Below are 8,117 nucleotides of genomic sequence, written 5' to 3'. Positions count from 1 at the left end.
AACAACGACCACAAAAAAAAACAAGAAAAAAAATTTTTTTAATTAAAAAAAAAAAAAAAAAATTTTTAATTAAAAAAAAAAAAAGGTGGTCGTTCGTTTTTCTTTATTCTCCGGTGCCAGCCTCAGGCCTCTGCTCACCGGTCTTTCTGCCCTGTTTCCCTAATATTGGGGTCCCTGTCCCTTTAAGACTTCCAAAAAGCGCTCGCCAAAACAAAGCAAAAAAGCAAAAAAAAAAAAAAAAAATGGTCGCGAGCTTTTCTTATGTCCTCTGTCGCCCAGCCTCCAGTGCCTGCTCACTGTTCTTGCTGCCCTGTTTTCCCAGTATCGAGGGCCCTGCACTCTGGCCCGGATGGCTGGGGCTGGGTGTTCGGCAGCCCTGGGCTCCGTCTCCCTCCCGCTCTGCCTGCTCTTCTCCCGCCGGTAGCTGGGGGGAGGGGCGCTCGGCTCCCGCCGGGCCGGGGCTTGTATCTTACCCCCTTCGCGAGGCGCTGGGTTCTCTCAGGTGTGGATGTGGTCTGGATATTGTCCTGTGTCCTCTGGTCTTTATTCTAGGAAGGGTTGTCTTTGTTATATTTTCATAGATATATGTTGTTTTGGGAGGAGATTTCCGCTGCTCTACTCACGCCGCCATCTTCCGCCCCACCCTGGACAAAGTTTCATATTCTGTACTCTTTGTGTATCCCTTGACTGACTTTCTGGGTAGCTGATTTAATTTTTTTTTTTTTGGTTAGTATTTATTTGGTCTACTTCTTTTGCTATGGTTTTATTTTCTCTGGTCACAGTTATTTAGCCTTAGGCATACTTCCATCTAGAGCAATCCCTTTAAAATATGCTGTAGAGATAGTTTGTGGGAGGTAAATTCCCTCAACTTTTGCTTATCTGGGAATTGTTTAATCCCTCCTTCAACTTTAAATAATAATCTTGCTGTATAGAGTATTCTTGGTTTGAGGCCCTTCTGTTTCATTGCATTGAATATATCATGCCATTCCCTTCTGGCCTGTAAGGTTTCTGCTGAGAAGTCTGATGATAGCTTGATGGGTTTCCCTTTGTAAGTGATCCTTTTTCTCTCTCTGGCTGCTTTTAATACTCTGTCCTTGTCTTTGATCTTTGACATTTTAATTATTATATGTCTTGGTGTTGTCCTCCTTGATCTCTTGCGTTGGGAAATCTGTGGACTTCCATGGCCTGAGAGAGTATTTCCTTCCCAGATTGAGGCAATTTTCAGCATTTATTTCTTCAAAGACACTTTCTATCCCATTTTCTCTCTCTTCTTCTTCTGGTACCCTTATAATGTGAATATTGTTCCGTTTGGATTGGTCACACAGTTTTCTTAATAGTCTTTCATTTCTGGAGATACTTTTTTCTCTCTGCCTCAGCTTCTCTGTATTCCTGTTCTCTGATTTCTATTCCATTAACAGTCTCCTCCACCTCATCTAATCTGCTTTTAAATCCTTCCATTGTTTGTTTCATTTCAGTTTTCTCCCTCCTGAATTCATCCCTTATCTCTTGAATATTTTCCTGTAGCTCCACCAGCATGCTTATAACTTTTATTTTGAATTCCTTTCCAGGAAGATTGGTGATTTCAGTCTCACTGAGCCCTCTTGCTGGTGTTTGAGGGATTTTGGATTGAACAAGGTTCTTCTGCCTTTTCATGGTCCTGGAGCCATGGGAGTGGTCGTTGGTGAGTGGCATGGGTGTCAGCTGGGAGTACAAAGTCCCTTCCTGTTTGCTGGTCACTGTGTCTATCTCTGCTGTCTGTGCCAGTTAGCCACGCACAGGGAGAGGCCTCTGGGTTAATCCCCTTAGCTACCTTGGGCGGGGCAGCCCTTGGAATCACCTAGGGCACTGTTGGAGGTCTCAGGCGAGCAATGCGGGTTCTGCCATGAGAACAAAACCCCTTCATTGCTCCTGGTGTCTGCACCCATGTCCACTGTCTGTGCCAGTCAACGTGCACAGGGAGCAGCCTCTGGGTCTTGGCTGGTTAGCTGTGCACAGGGAGAAACCTCTGCATTAAGCTTTGTATGTTGCTGTATGCAGGGTTGCCCTCTGGCAAGTCTGCATTAATAGCGGGGACAGCCAGTTTATATGCAGGTGATGGCACAGAGAAAGGAAAATCAGGCAACTTATCATGGTGAAGGGCCTCGGGTCTGCATTGCCAACCAGGGGAATAGGGTGCCTGAAGTTTCTAGCCTGCTGTGCTCAGTGTACCAGGACGATTTTGTCTACCTGTTAAACCCTTGTCCCTTAAAGCCTGCTTTTCTTTTGTCCTAGGGCAGCCGGGTGTGGGAACCTGTTCACAGTCTTAGTCTGACTTTGCTTTTCAGCTCCTCTAATCTTCAGAGCACCATGAAATGTGGGTCTGTGCTCCTAGGCAGATTTCTATGGCTGATTTCCCCACTTTGATTCTTTTCCTCCTGCCAGTGAGCTGGGGTGTGGGGAGTGCTCATGTCCCACTGGGTAACAGCTTTGTACTTTACCCTTTTCTCTGAGATGTTGTCTTCTCCCAGATGTAGACTGGCTGTTGTACTGTTACTTCTGATCACTTTTTCAGGAATAGTTGTAGTTGCTGTATTTCAAAATATATGTGGTTTTGGGTGAAGATTTACACCACACTACTCATGCCACCATCTTTTCCTCCTCCTCTTGTATTACATTCTTATCTAAGGAAAGTGACCTGACTCAAACAAGGGATATGGTCTGTCAAGATCATTTTCCATAAGGAACAGAAACTTAAAACTCCCAAATGAAAAAAAAATTCTGCAAAGTAAGGCAATTTATTGTCATTTAAAAAATTGTGGGATATCAAGCATAGAGTATATGAAATATTTATGTACATTTTCATCAATAATTACAAAGCAAACATTACCCCCAAACCCATTTACCCATATGCTCCTTCACAATCCCAAATCTCTCCATCTAGAACTACAAGGTGAAATATCATTTCCTTACTTTTATCTAATTTTACTAATGTGCATTCTTGAACTATTAATATTTAGATTTTTGCCTTTTTTGAACTCTATATCAATCAAATCATCACTAAGAATTGTTTTTATCTTGTTTTTGTTTGTGAGACTCATCTATATTATGTCTAGAACAACTTGTTTATTTTGATTGCTGTATGGTACTCTCCTACAAGAATATACTACAATCTAGTTATCCATTTAGCAGCTGATAGGAATTTATTTGAATTGTTCCCAGCTTCTTACTCTTATGAGCAATGCTGCAGTTAACATTCATGTACTTGAATTCTGGTATACCTGCAAAAGTGTTTCTTTAGGATGTGTTCCTCAGACTAGATGGAAGTATGAAAGCATGTACATATTCCAGTTTGCTAGTTACTGTCAAATGTTTGCCATAACGGTTGTACCAATTTACACTATTAAAGAGTTCTCACTGTTTCTCACCTCTGAAACATTTGGTATTTCCATTTAGTATACTTTTTGTCATTCTGGTGAATCAGTAATGATATTTTTCACTGTGGTTTTAACTGGCATGCATTTAGCCATTAAAGGCTCTTGGTATATTTTTATATGTTTATTAGATGTTTGGATATCCTTTTTTATGAAATGCCTATTCAAGCCTTTTGCCCATTTTTTTACATTTGGGTTATCTGTCTTTTGCCTAGTGATTTATAAGATTTCACTATTATTCACTCACTTAAACTAACAACTATTTATTGAGTGCTTGCTTTGTTTTGGGCATGTTTTAGGCACTTGGGGTACATCAGTGAACTAACAGCAAAGACCCTTATTTTGTGAAGCTTACATTCTCAGAGGAGAGAAAATAAACAGTGAGCATAATAAATAAATAAATGAGTATGTAAGAGGAGAATAATAATATGGGGAAAAAAAAGAAAAAGGAGGATACTCTAAGAGGCCTTAGAAATGTGGGAGGTTGGAAGGCTTTTGCCCTCATTGAGAAGTAACCTTTGAGCAGAGACTTAAAAAGGTTAGGAGTCAGACAGCGTGGCTTGAGGAGGAACAAAAGTAGTCCATGAGAGCAGAGAGGGAAAGGAGTGGGAGGCAGATCACATAAAGTCTTTGGGCCACTGTGAAGACTTTGGTTTTTACTCCGAATGAACTGAATAACCCCCTCACACATTTCTTATAACACCTAAATCATCTGATGACTGAGTTAGACCATTGGATATTCTAGGATAATCAACAGAAGGCCAGAACATGCTGATTTGCAAGAAGGGGAAGTGATGCTCCTTTTTAGACTGTATTTGGCCATAGCTCTGGAATTAGGGAAATGATGCCTATTGGTCTTTACATTAAAGGAATGTTATGTGGAATTAGTCCGATGGTAAGTATATGTGTATGTACATGTGTGGGAACATGAGGTCTTATATGGTGGCTTGTGTATATTTTTGATAACTTCACATGGTGAGGGACCTCTGTAGAGCCTCTTTTATAAGGGCACCAATCCCATTCATGAGGGCTACGTCCTCATAACCTAATCACTTTCCAAAGGCCCTACCTCCAAACACCATCACATTGAGAATTAGATTTCAGTATGAATTTTGAGGGGACACAAATATTCATTTCATAACACTGTTATTGAAAATCTTAAATTGTACCTGCTTCCACTCCATCCAATTTATATTTTCAATATTCTCCAATATATAATCTCTGATATAATCAGGCCTTCTAACCTTCTACAACATCCATTAAACAACATGAAATGCTCACTTGCACATCTCTGCTCAACTGGTTCTCTTTTCTGTCATTTTCCCAGTGTAATGTCCAAGATTTGGTTTTACCCTACTTACAAGCTAATTTTTACCCTGTAACTGTATATCATGGAAGCTGGCAGAAGAGATGGAATTTCTGGGCCAATGACAAAAAACTGTATTAATCACAGCAGAGCAAATAGCATGAGCATTATGTTTGCATTTGTTCCCGTTGCCCCGAAGTCCTATGGGAACAACATGGAAGGCTAAGATGGGCACCTGTACACAGAGTGGGCTGCATTACTGGACAGAACACTGATCTTGGGGCAGTACCATTTTATAGCAAGTAATAATCAAGCCTGTTCTTTGTCCAAGAGGGAGATTACTTCATCTCTCAAGGTTGCTTGTTCAAACACACTCTGAGAAATGTTCTGGATAAAAAGCAGTTGGAGCCTTGCATTCTTGGAATACTAGTAAAGCATATAAGAGCATGCACAATATTTCAAGCCCCCTTTCAATTCATACTTCCTCCTCAAAGCATTCTCCAGTAACATCAGTCCATGGTAACTTTTTCCTTCTCTTATCTTTTATGACATTACCTATCAAACTACAGTAGCACTTGATCATACTTCTCTTTGTATCATATTAAAACTACGTGTTTTCTCTTCCCAGTATGATACCTTCTGAAGACTTTAAAAAAGGTCATCTTGAAAATGCTCAAAACAGCAATAAGACTGATAAAAACAAGCGAAAAGGATTAAATTTTAAATATTTTATTAAGATGAAAAATTTTAGTCTTCCAAATATTTCTTGAAATTTTAAGACACAGGGTACATAACTATAGATAATAAATCAGCAACCAGAGACTGTATTTTGGTAAATACATTATCATTCCTAGATTTTAAAACCATGTACTTATAAATCAGCAATTTCTTATGTTATTTTTTGGTGTTTTGTGTATGGCACTGCATTTCTTAAAAGCATATTACAGCATAAAAAATGATATAAATATATTTAATATTTCTCTTATATATAGTAAAGAAACAAAATTTAAAAGAGAAAGTTTTTTGTTTTTGCTTTATCATGGAGCATTCACCAACAATTTGGGTTACTGATGTTCCACAGAACACAGTTTGGGAAACATCTCAGACAGTCAGAGGCAGATGGAAAATCAACTGTTGTTCGGCTTACTTCATAATATTCTTAAATCGCACCGTCTATCCAAAAAGAGCCAGTTTAACAAACTCAAGTCTGAGACATGGTCAGGCTGTAGGGCAACTTATTCCAATGGCCAAGCAGGTAGACACACAGGGATTCATTAAACCATACTTCATTTCATGGAGAACAGATAATCATGTGTTAGGCATCTTTAAAGATAGTTAAAAGCACTCAGAGAAAGGACAGTGCATAAAATAAAAAAACAGATGTTTTTTCTTTTAAAAATCAAAACAGTCCTAACCCCTTTCTCAGCTCCCAGCTCTGCTCAAGACTTTTTTGATAAGACAACTGCTCCTATTCAATCTGTGTGCAATCTAAGAAGACTAACTTTAAACAGTTGCATTCTTTAACTTTAAATATGTTTGCCACTGTGCATGCCAACAGAATCACATAACCTTTCCAGCCTCATAAGCACATTTATCTCAGCTAGATGCTGCTTAACTCTCCCTGCAGATGTAAGGTGAAGCTCTCTCTATAAAGTAATCATTTTATTTTCTTAAAATCTAAACTCTTACTCCAGATCCTCTACATTCATGCTCTAATTAGGGATTCAACAGCTTATACATATTAAAAATTATACTTTGTAAATATGATTATTGGCAGTGAAAGATAACTGAAAGGGGTACTTCTGGTTAAAACTGTTGGCTTAAAACTACGTATTCAACAACCCCCCCCCACCGAAAAAGCCAAAGGATCTTTTTCCATATCATACAGCAACCAGAGAACAGGAGATAGAAAAGCAACATAATTTTTGGAAGTTGGAAAGGAGATGGTAAGTGGTAATTGTCCTAACAGACCTGAGAAATCTGAATCCCAGGCAGAACTAGAGAAAAGTAAAAAGCAATATAATTTGTACTATGGAACCTGTAGAAATGGCTAGGGAGCTAGCAGCTCCAGTCACCTCTGGAATTGGGGGTGCTGGAGGCAGGGCTAAAAACAGGATTGGTTGAAAGCTTGTTTAAGAAGAATTGGTGTGTCAAATCTCTGTCCTCACTCCAGCTGGGCAACTCCTTCAACCTACACTAGCAGAAGATGGGGATATTTTAAGCTCTAGATAACAGTTTTTCAAAAATATTTCTGAACTGAGGGACACTAGGCTAGTTGAAGGCAGGGACACTATGTTGAACAAATGGGAATTAAGTTAAAATGTATATACTGAATTTTTATTTCCTTAGCATTCTTTCCCAACCTGACTCCCAAGATGCTGGCATTCAGGTCTTTATCCTGCAAGCAGTATGGCAGAGGAGCCATATATAGCACATATGATTGCCCAAGAGAAGAGATTTCAAGAAAAGACACATTTTGAGATTCACTTTAAAATTTCCCAACATGTTATCCTATGTTGAAGTTCATAGTGTACAAACTCCACCAATGTTCATATTTCATCCAATTTGGCTTAGATAACCAAGGAGCTCCAGAGAGCTGAGGAAAGTATAAAAGATGGAAGCCAAAACAAACAGAAAGTTCTTTGGAGGGAAGAGAAATGATGTACTTTTAAGAAAACTTAAAAAAAAATACCCTACCATTAATTATTTTAGATATATAAGATGGGATATTACATGTATGAAATGAGAATGGAATGGTATTAAAAAGCAATTAGAGGACAAGACAATTCTTAGAAATTTCCAACATGCTAACAGAAATAAAAAATGCAATAGAATGACTGGAAGATAAACTTGGAGGAAATAAAGAATTAAGATAAAGAGACAGAAAAGAGAAAAGTAAAGAAAATTAGAGGATTTGTCTAGGAGATCTAACATCTTACTAGTAAGATTCCAGGAGACATCAGAGGAAATGGATAGAATAGCCTAAGAATTTATCACAGAAATAATTCAATAATTTTCCCCAAATGGAAGGACATAGGTTTCTAGATTGAAGAATTCCATTAGGTGATCAGCACAGTGGAGAGATACAGACCCACACTGAGATGCATCACTTTTGGAACACTGTAGATAAGGAGACAATGCTCAAATTTTCCAGAGAGAAATAAAAGACCAAGAATAAAAAATCAAATGGCACTGAACTTCTGAAAAATAACTGGAAACTGATTAATCATGCTTTCACAAACTTTATTACTTACTCTTTTTTTATTGAAATGTAGTTGATATACCATTTTATATTGGCTTCAGGTGTACAACATAGTGTGATTCTACAATATATACATTACTCAATAAATGTAGTTACTATCTGTCAACATACAAAGAAATTAAAATATTTTTGACTATAT

Source organism: Manis pentadactyla, chromosome 12 (assembly GCF_030020395.1).
Source record: "Manis pentadactyla isolate mManPen7 chromosome 12, mManPen7.hap1, whole genome shotgun sequence".
Classification (NCBI taxonomy): domain Eukaryota; kingdom Metazoa; phylum Chordata; class Mammalia; order Pholidota; family Manidae; genus Manis; species Manis pentadactyla.
The sequence above is the reverse complement of the archived record's forward strand: the minus strand, read 5'-3'. Positions refer to the sequence as shown.